Source organism: Centruroides sculpturatus, unplaced genomic scaffold (genome assembly GCF_000671375.1).
Source record: "Centruroides sculpturatus isolate CEXI.00-Female unplaced genomic scaffold, Cexi_2.0 scaffold379, whole genome shotgun sequence".
NCBI classification, from domain to species: domain Eukaryota; kingdom Metazoa; phylum Arthropoda; class Arachnida; order Scorpiones; family Buthidae; genus Centruroides; species Centruroides sculpturatus.
The window spans coordinates 299286-310303 of NW_019384620.1; the positions used below are offsets into that span (position 1 = coordinate 299286).

At 27.4% G+C, this 11018-nt stretch overlaps 1 protein-coding gene across 1 annotated transcript in view; it reads left to right on the top strand.

The window, feature by feature from the left end:
- Positions 1-11018, top strand: part of LOC111625454 (spectrin beta chain-like) — a 123289-nt gene that overhangs the window by 47136 nt on the left and 65135 nt on the right. The gene's annotated exons all lie outside the window — the stretch shown is intronic.

Genomic DNA, 11018 nt, shown 5'->3' on the forward strand with positions numbered 1-11018 from the left:
ACATCATCAGGCTAGTGTTCTAATATGGAATTGCATGATTTTCAAATGGTTTGAAACTTCTATGTTGCCACTGCTAATTGGAGGATACACTGCTGATAGATGGATATGTTGTATATACAGTAGGAAATACAAGATTTATGTCAAATGAATATATATTTTTTCAGATTTGGGATTGTTGTCTTCCTTATAATTGATGGCCTTTTTTTCTTAAAGCTACCTTGTAAATTTCAATCAATTCAAGATGTTGGAGATGGACTTTGATCTCCAGGTCCCTGGCAAATGTTGATAGGGTGGTGGATATGTTCACTTGGCATTCCTTTATATGGGTGGTGATGTGTTGACAGGTGACACCCAAATACTTTAACTCTCTGTTAGATCTCTTGTCCCTAAGGGGAATGGAGACCTGGATATAGAAGTCCATTTCAACCATACCAAAATTCTACACAGAACAGTGGATAGAAAACAGCTTAGATATCTTGAGTTGATAGAAATTTACAAGGCAATTTTAAGAAAAAAGACCATCAACTATAAGAAAGATAACAGTTCCAAATCTGTGGAAAATATATATCCATTCAATATAAATTTTGAAATTTTTACAGGATTATATATACAACATATCTGTCTATCAGCAGTGGCAACATAGAAGTTCTGAACTGTTCAAAAATCATAAATTCCATTTTGGAACACTAACCTGACAATGTCCTTTAAAAGCAGATGAAAATGTTTGCTTTGCTGAGTTTTTGGTTATTGAGTTAGGATTTTTATTAAAACAATATAAAATGATATATTTCAAGAGGGTGTTAATTATATTCTAAAGAAACATTCAAAGTAAATGGGAAATAATAATCAACTAAAATGATTTGTTTTATAAAGTGAATTTTCATGATCATTTGAAAGAAATTTGTGGGCTTTTGTAAATTTTTTCAATAAATATGATGAAATGATCTCATAGAAAAGTACATACATAAAAAAGAAAGATAAATTTCCTAAAAACATTGAGAAAAAAAGAAGGCAAAATTCAACAACACTGCCAAATCAAACATTTATATGAAAGCTTTGCATAGTTGGAACAGTGCCACAAACAAACAAACAAACAAACTTACAAATTTACAAATTTCTCTTTTTATTTATTAGATTGATGTAAGTTCCTGTTTATATGGGAATTTACATCAGTCTAATAAACACTAGCTGTAAAACATTGTGTTGAGAACTCACATAGTTCTCAATACAATGCAAATTCTATAAAGTTTGAGTATAAAGACATTCTACCAGGGAGATGCTTTGTGGAGATGGTAGGATTTATTATTTCCAAGAAAAACAAGATGACTATAATACATATATCATAGACTACTAAGTGCATTTACACTCAATCCATTTTTAATTATAAAACACTGTGAATAATTATTATGAAACAAAATTAGTATAATGCTTGTAAAAAATAACACATACCAAGTAATGTATTACTTTTTTAAGTATAACTTCAATAAAGCATGATTTTCACTGAAAATATTTATTATTTCTATGAAATAGATAATGAGGAATAACTTTTTCATTGAAAAATTGGAAAAAAGAAAAATTAAAAGTTAACATTATATGGAATTTAGATATCTATAAATGGATGATAAGCTCAAGGCGGTCTGCATTTTGTATGTCAACTGTCTGCTATGTTTAAATATGATAAACTGTGATATCTAAATGTGATAAGTTGTTTGATTTATCAAGCAAATTAGTTTTTCATTTGTAATAAACTAATTCAAAACAATTTATATAATTTTAATATATACTTAGTTTATTGTCTTTATAAGATTTTTTACTTGGAAAGCACTAATTTGTTATTTATTAATGATGAAATGCAGAAATATCCATTGTTTATTTATTAGATATTTATTTTCTCATATAATAATCTAATTGGTTGAAATGTCTTGCATATACTTTACACTTTATTGATATTTTAAAATAATTGCTTTTATTATAAGAGGAAAATTAATCTGTAAAATTAATCTGTAAACATAGGTATTCTAATTTTAAATTTACTGAATTTGAAAACATTATTATTTGTTTTCATTTGTAATGTGTCAATAATTATCAATTAATAAAATTTTAAAATTAAATCAACTTTTTAAATCTAAATTGTATTATAAATTTAAGAAGTTTTGATTTTATGTACTAAAATTTTATGAATTTTTACACTTTATCACAACTACAAACTTATTTTTCAATACTACTAAAAAGTAACTTAAAAGTTGAACTTTATTAACTAAGGGTGTTTGGACTTTATTTGTCCATCTGCAGGGTTGGTTTCATTTGAAATGTTCTAAATTCTTCTATATACACTGCTTTTTGTAATGTTTTTTAATTCTCCCAAGTGTTTCCTCTGGAACAGTAGTTCTATCAATACACTTTTTCTAAATCAAATGTTCCATTTGGATCATAAAATTGAATTTTATGATCCAGATGGAACATTGAAAGATTTTACAGTAAATGTTGTTTTGACTATAAAAATTTAACCTTTGGATCATTTAAACATGAACAGAAATAAAAATTTTATCTACAGTTTTTTGTCAAAATTGTTTAGATTTTGCTGGAATATCTGCTGAACTACCATCTAAGATAACTACCTGCCAGTATTGAAGTTGTTCCTATTGTACACAAAAAAGTTGAAAAGTCAGATGTATGAAAAATATGATCAATACATATACTATTATCATAGCCATGGAAATTGCAAAAAAAAACATTATTAAAATTTATGTAACATTGATCAATATATTGTTTTTCATTCTGTTTTTCAATATTTTATATTATGATTTTATAATGTATGATGATATAATGACTTACACATGTATAGTTTAATATAAAAGCAATATACATGTAAAATTCAACATTAAAAATATGGTGTCAAACACCTTACATGACTGCAATGAAAAATTTTTAAACGTGACTGGATGAGGGTTAACGATCTAAATTCTATTGATTGATATATTTAAAATAAAGAAAAATAATGGTTCCACTTAAAAAAGCTGTAATTATGGATTTATATTTCATTCTGAAATCACTTTTCTTGTTTGATTTTTTTTATAAGTAAATTTTTTAACAGATGGAAGTGTATATGTATTATAATCTATTTGCATAATTTATTAACAATTTATTAGTTTAGATTGCCAAATAAATTTCCATAAAATTCTATAATCATTAACATTGTTAAGAAAATAGAAAATTTCAGAACTTTTTAGTGTGATTTGTTCATTTTAAAATTTAATTTAATATAAAAAAAATACATTTATACTTATAATTATATAACAATTTCATATAGTTTATATAATAAAAGTTAAGTTTCTCCTTTAATATTATAATTATTAGCATTTGTACTTTTAGAAAATCTTTAAAATATGTTGAATTAAAAAAAAAGCTTATAATTTAAAAAATTGTTATTGTATTTTTTTTACAGATAATAATGATTAAAACTGGCTTTAATAAGGTGTAAATTAACATTTTTTGCTAATTACTTATACAGCTTTTCATTATTGTTTTCAAAGTTAAATTCTTTATAGGTTAATAAGATGTGAATTATTATTATTATTTGTTAAAAATCCATTAGAAATTATGATTAACATATGAATTGCAGTGTCATATAAGACTACAGTAGAGCATCGATTATCCGACTCAATTGGGGACTCAGGTTGGTCAGATAACTGAAAAAATCGGATAACCGAAAAGGATTAAAAAAATACATTATTAGTATAGTATATTAATAGTATATAATTAGTATATTAGTATATCGCTATTAACCAACTTTGCATTGAATTTTCATCTATGTTAAGCCTAACAAATTTTTTTTAAAATAATAATCGTTGCTATTGTATCGTTAAAAATTATTTTAAAATTATTTTATTGCTCACAAAACAAACAACCACTCATAATTAGAAAATTAAGTCTTGTTTAAATACTGGCCTCCCTTCAATGGTCGAGCCGTTGATGCCAGCTAAAACACGCAAAAATTTAACAAAAATAATATTAAAGTATCACTAGTAGACATTTGAAATTTGCCGACTAGAACGGTCGGTTAACCGATGTGACGGTTAATCGGGGGTTGGATAATCGATGCTCTACTGTAATTACATTGTGCTTTTCATACACAATGTAAGTCATACTCTTATATCTGAAAATGTAATCCTTCTTGGAAAAGAAATATGTCTAAAAATATATATATATATATTTTTTTCTTTAATCAAATTTCCAATGGTTTTATGTTTAATCTTTAAGACTGTTTATGATTGAACTAGTTAGTACTAGCATGCATATGCATCCTTTTCTGTCTAATATGTAAAATTACTTCTAGAATATGTAATGCAATCTTTTCAGTCATATCATATCACGAGTTTTTAATGCTGAATAACAAGAAAACATTTTATTTAATTTTAATATTGGAATGTCTGGCATAGATAATCTATCCAGATGACAGGTGGTTGTCCATTTTTTATGCCAAAATGAGTTAAGTGCACATTGAAACTTCTCTGACAGCACTGCATTAGTGGTGCATGTTATTGTGTGTAATACTCAATTTATGATAATTATTTTTAAATCAAACTCTTAACAAAAGTTTATTTTAGCTAAAAACCTATGTGAATTATCTTGTAGTTGGTGTATAAAACAGAAAATCTTCCAAATATGTCCACTGTGAGGTAACTAGATCAATTAAGATAAACCAAATATATTTGTAGCTTAGAAGCCAAAGGACATGTCAGAAAAACTAAATTTTTAAGAAGCAAAGAAATTATTTTAATGTGTGTGCGCTTACAATTCACAAAAATAAAAGCCCACTTATTAATTTCTCTATGTAGTCTAGCTTAGCAATGCCCTCTGTGACATAGTATAACCAATTTTTGGATTGCATGACCATTGCCCACTCTGCAGTCTTTTAAAGATTAAATTGGGTTTACATCTACTTTGGATTTTTTAGTATTAACAGTGACAAAGATATCAGTGCATTTTAAGATGCTAATCTAATAATAATAATAATAATGGTACTAGGACACTAAATTGATAGCGTCTGTTTAATACTACCTCTTCCTGACTATATTCCAGAATTACAGAATTAATACAATAATGATGATCAATCTACTCAATCACTATGGTATTATAATTCCAAATATCTTTTCCATCTAGAACAGAATAACTTTTATGCAGAAACATCTGCATAAAATGATAATTGGGGAAAAATTTTGTTACAATTTCCATTGTTAGTTTTAATGATTTTTTCATAGTTAATTCCAATAAATAAAACTATTATTAATTACAAAACAAAAAGTTTTTCTTGTCTTAATTTCTATATTTGTATAAGTAAAATCTGAAATTTAAATAGCTAAACTTTAAAGATGGTGATATGTGCAAAAAGATAAAATATATGATGCTCTTGAATCAGTTGTAAAATTTAAATAATTAAGTTTTTTACTGACCAATGATAATTTTAATATTTGGTTACTTGAAATTTAATAGATTTATTGTTTAATATTCTGTTACATCAATAAGTTGTTATATGAGAAAATTTACCTTAGACAGAAATGCTTTCTAATCTTTATATGTGATATCTTTCAATGATAAACCAAATATTGAAGTATGAAGGTCATGATTTAGTATGATTCATAATTTTTTAAGATAAGAATATAATAAGCTCTATAAATAGGTAGTAACCTTGTGTTAATGTTTTATTTGCACCTTTTATGAATTCTACATTAATGTATGTAATAATAAAATTAAATTACATGATATCTGTAGTGTAGAAATACTGTAATGTTGTTTTCTATTTACTTATTCATTTTCTCTTAAAAAAATTATTAAAAGAAAAATATTTAGAACTTATTTTATATGTAATTAAGTTTTTTAAATTAAAAAATTCATTCTAAATTCATATTCACATGTTATTTACAGTTACAGTTTAAGCCTATATTTTCAGTTCAAAATAATAATCATAGTAAATATTATAATTTATTATAAAGTTTATTATAAATGCTTTTGTGAGATCACTAAAAATAAATCAGAAGAAAGCAAAAATACAAAATTTCCTTAGATTATGAAAAATGAGTAAAATGTTAAGAGTGAGAAAAGTTGGAGAATTTCTTCCATGAATTATAAGCAAACAATAAAATTTGTATTAAAAAAAAATAAATTCAGATGAAGATATATAATTTTCCAGAAACTTAATACATTTAGGAAATTGCTGATCTTATAATTTTTTTTAACCTTTCTGTTTATTATTTTGAGTAGTGTTTGACTTGCTACTATAATGTTAGTATATAACTAAATTTAATATAATTATTCCTGATACTATATTTCTTTCATTTTTGCTTTAAAACAGTTAAACTTCTAATGAATTTAGATTTTTGTATCTCAAAAATATTTATCATCTAAATATTATTATCTGAATAGGTATAAAAAACTCATTTTTTTAATCACCAAAAAAATTTTTAAATTTTTTTATAAAAAGCTGATTATAACATGAAATATAAAGAAACAGAATATAAGAACAATATATTATCATAAGTAGGCATTATTTAAAATAATTTTTTTCTAAGCACTGTACTAATGATTAAACTTAAAAAGTATTAAAATTATATTAGCTAATCAAAAGATTACAAGTTGAAGGAAACTTAACAGCTAGGTTTTTATTTTTTTTATATACAGTGGAACCACTATATTCGTAATATTCGATATTTTGGTGACTTTTTTATTCTTCCATGTTCGTCAGTATTTTCTGTATTTGTCATCATTCCCAACACCGGAAATAGCACTACAATTGCACACCCACACCGAGCAGCTAGCCATGTTAGCTAGCTGTAGTTAATCAGTCTGTTTTGTGTGTGTTGTTGAGTTATTGAAAAATAATGCGAGAAACAAAGTTCCAATTGCTCCAAAGTGGCACCCAAATGTTGCTATAGTCAACCAAAATACAAATACATTCAATGATAATGTAATTGCCTACTTCAGTAAAGTTTTAAAAAGCAAAAACACACAACACTGGACAAGTTCTTTATTAATTAATTGCCCCTGATGGACAGTCAGGAATGATGGATCCTTCGGGTAATGTCGGTCCTCCAGCTGGTGTGCCACCCAATCAACCTCCACAGCCTCACAAAGACTTTAATACAGCTTTACTCTGTAGAATAGGTCAAGAAACTGTTTAAGACTGTAGTTTAAGAAACTGTTTAATTCTGTAGTTTTACTAACAATTTGTTAGTAAAACTACAGAATTGTTTCAGACTCTAAAGGTTTTCCAGCATCATAATGGCACAGCACAGAGTTTAAGTTCTCTGGATGATAAAAAGAATAAACTTCAAGAAAGTTTAAAAAGCATTGGAATGCTTTTTAAAAGACTAAGACAAATTCATGAAAAGTGTAATGAAAATTGTGCAACAGGAATGGAATATACTCATATAGAATTTTCTTCACAGAGTCTTATTCCTATGAAAGATGAAATAGACAATAGACAAGAAGATAGAAAAATCTCAGATACTGTAAAATATCTATCAGAAGAACATAAAGAACTTGCTGAGCAAGTTGTTTTAAAAAATAGGTAGCTGAAAGAGATTATGGTCAGTCTAAGGAGTTTAATTTGGGATATCAATACAATGTTAACTATGAGAAAATTATGATTTTAATAATTATAATGATAGTGTTTTTTTCAAAGCAAAACTTAACTGTATATTTTATAAAACATAGATAGTAATATAAATTTTTTTGTACATTTTTCTTTAATATGATTTATATCATATTAGCAATTTACTTTTTGAAAGTTAATACAGTAGAGCGTCGTTTATCTGAAGGTCGGTTATCCGAAAGAATTCCAGTCGACAAATTTAAATTTTGTGCTGTAATCTTGATTTTGTTCGTACAAAACTAAAAAGATAATTTTTAACAATACAATAGTCTTCATTAGGCTTAACATTGACGAAAATTCAACGCAAAGTGACACGCAACAGAGAAAAATTTAAACACGGGATAAATTAATATATTTTTTCATACATAATTGGTTATCTGAAAAATAAGTTATCCGAACAACCCCAGTCCCCAATTGATTCGGATAAACGACTTTCTACTGTATATCATTTTCTGTCAAACTTGAATTCTTGACAAACTACAAGGACTATTTTTTAAATAAGGTCTGTTTTTTAATAAGAAAAATACTGTAAATATCATTAAAATATATTTTTTCCCATATTCTACTTTATCTACTTAAAAAATTAAACAGGTATATTAAATAAAACAAAAATTTTTTGATCTGTGAAACTCTGTAGCATTATCTGTAAAGCCAGTATAATAAGTCCTTATAATAGAAAATACGTACTTGTAGATGAAAATTTATAAGTTCTTTATTAAATCAAGTGCTACTTAATCATAGGCAAAACAGAGCCCATGATCATAATTGTAATTGTCTAATGTTTTAATTGATATGTTTTCTTCTAAACAATAATACTGTTCTTTCCCTTCTACCACTATGCTGTATTTATTTACTACAATAAAGATAAAGTTTTACAAACAGCACGATTTTTATTCTTGTACCTTTTTTTCAGTATGGGAACAGATTAATTGAATATCAGTTATTTATTATGATAAAAATTGTTTCTATATTCGTCATATTCCATATTCATTAGGTCCTTAGGAACAGATTAATGATGATTATAGAGGTTCCACTGTAATTGAAAATTTTGAACTATTTCACAAAATAAACATTGTGTTATGAATAGTAAAAGTTAGTGTTTTCTTCCCTTTATGATTGAATTAGTTAATTTGTTTTGTTTAGTTATGGCAATGCAACACTTGGGCAATCTGCCTAGGGGTGATGCCTTCCAGGAGGTCTTTTGAAGGAATCTGGCCCCTATTTAGGCGTTACAGACATGGGGAAAACCCAGAAAACTCCACGTGGCCAGCCTGACCGGTTGCAGGTTTGCGCTTCATTCGAAGTCCCGGTATTCAGGGAGCAAAGACCGCTTGGCCACTGATGGGCCAAATTTGTTAATTAATACAGTCAGTGGTGGCCAATTCTTTAGGACCAAACATGATTGTGGCAAAAATCATTGATTAAATACAAAAAAACTGGAAATAAATGAACAATTATGTAAAAATTAATTATTTGTATTTGTATAAGATATTTGTAGAACATGAAGTAAGTTGCATAATTTGTTGTGGAAAAATTACAAGTTGTTTAGCAATACACTCGCATACATCTGGTCATTAGTTTAGGACCAGTCACAATAAATCCTACAAACAAAGTAAGTACATTCCAGAAACTTACTAAAAACATATCAAAAGATTAAAATGTAATTAAAGTAATATATATTTTCTGCTTCAAGATGGGCAGGGGAAAGAATTTGAGTCCTGATCTTCATCAAAAAATTGTAAGTCTTAGTAGTACAAATATCAGCTATGCCAAAATTGCAACAATATTGGGGTGCAGCAAAACATCATGTATTTGTGCAGTGAAGCTATGGGAAGAAACTGGATGTCTTTTGGATCAGCCTAAATCTGGAAGACTGAGAAAAACCACCAAATGCACAAATCCTTGAATTCACGGGGGGATTGCACACTAACATGAACTGATCTCAAATTTAAAATGATAAAATGTGGGATGTTTGCAGTTAGTACCTGTACCATTAGGCATTGATTAAATGAATTTAATCTATTTGGGTGAGTTGCAAGGAAGAAGCCACTCACATCACTGAAAAATAGACAAGCTTGTCTGAAGTTTGCTCGTAAACACTTGACTTGGATAAGTCAAAACCAGCAGTGTGTATTTTGGTCAAATGAAACAAAGATAAATCTGTTTGGGAGTGATGGTCGCAAATACATAAGATGACAAAAAGCTGAGGAATTTCATCCTAATTGTATTCAACCCACTGTAAAATTTGAAGGTGGAAATGCAGTGGTGTGGGGATGTTTTTCTTTGTATGGAATTGGATCCATTCACCTTCATAAATGGGATAATGGACCGATTTCAATATAAAAAACAAATTCTGGAAGACGTAATGCTGCCATTTGCTGATGACGATTTGTCTCTGAAGTGAACTTTCCAACAAGACAATGATCCAAAGCACACCAGTAAACTTGTCAAAAAATGGATTCAGAACAACTATATTAGGGTAATGGAATGGCCAGCTTAATCACCAAATTTAAACCCTATTGAAATGTTATGGGGTGATGTAAAATCTGCTCTGAAACATAAAAAATACAGAATAGAAATGAGCTATTTGTGGCAATTTAAGAAGCTTGGAAAAACATCCTAGCTGAGCATTTGCAATGATTGGTGGACTCATTGCTCCACCATTGCTTATCTGTGATAAAAAATTTTGGTTATCCAATAAAATATTAGTTTTTTTTTTTTTTTTAATTTTGTTATTGGTTCTAAACATTTGTTCAGGGACAAATTAAACTTGTCACACATCATCCATTGCTTGATTAAAAGTAATGTTTTGTTTATGAAAAAAAGGTTATAATTTTATCAAATGAAAACAAAGTTAATATTTTTCCTGAATTTTAGTTTCATTTGTTTGGTTTTAGATTCCACACAGGTTTTGAAAATATTTGTTAATGATCTTAAACAATTTGCCACCACTATATATTGAATTTGATTGATATTTGGTATATTGATTGAAAACTGAATATTAATATAGTAGAACCTCAAAAACTCGGCCTAATGTGGACCGAAGGGTGGCCGAGTTTGTGAAAATGCCGGGTTATTGGGAATGGGGTTAAAAAAATAAGTATGAGTGTTTCCTCAGAAAATACTGTACTGTACTTGTATGTATTGTTTACTTGAGAATTCAGCAGAGAATAAACTGCCCAAATACCCTTAAACAAAGGAAAAGTACGTCCTTTATGAAGGCATAGAGCCTTTACTACATGAAAATGAAAATTAATGAATACACTGTGTACAGTAATTTACCTGATAAGACAGACCTCAGAAAAATACTTTATGAGAGCTTTTATACTTTTATAAAGCTGTCTATAATGAAAATTAATTAACTAAG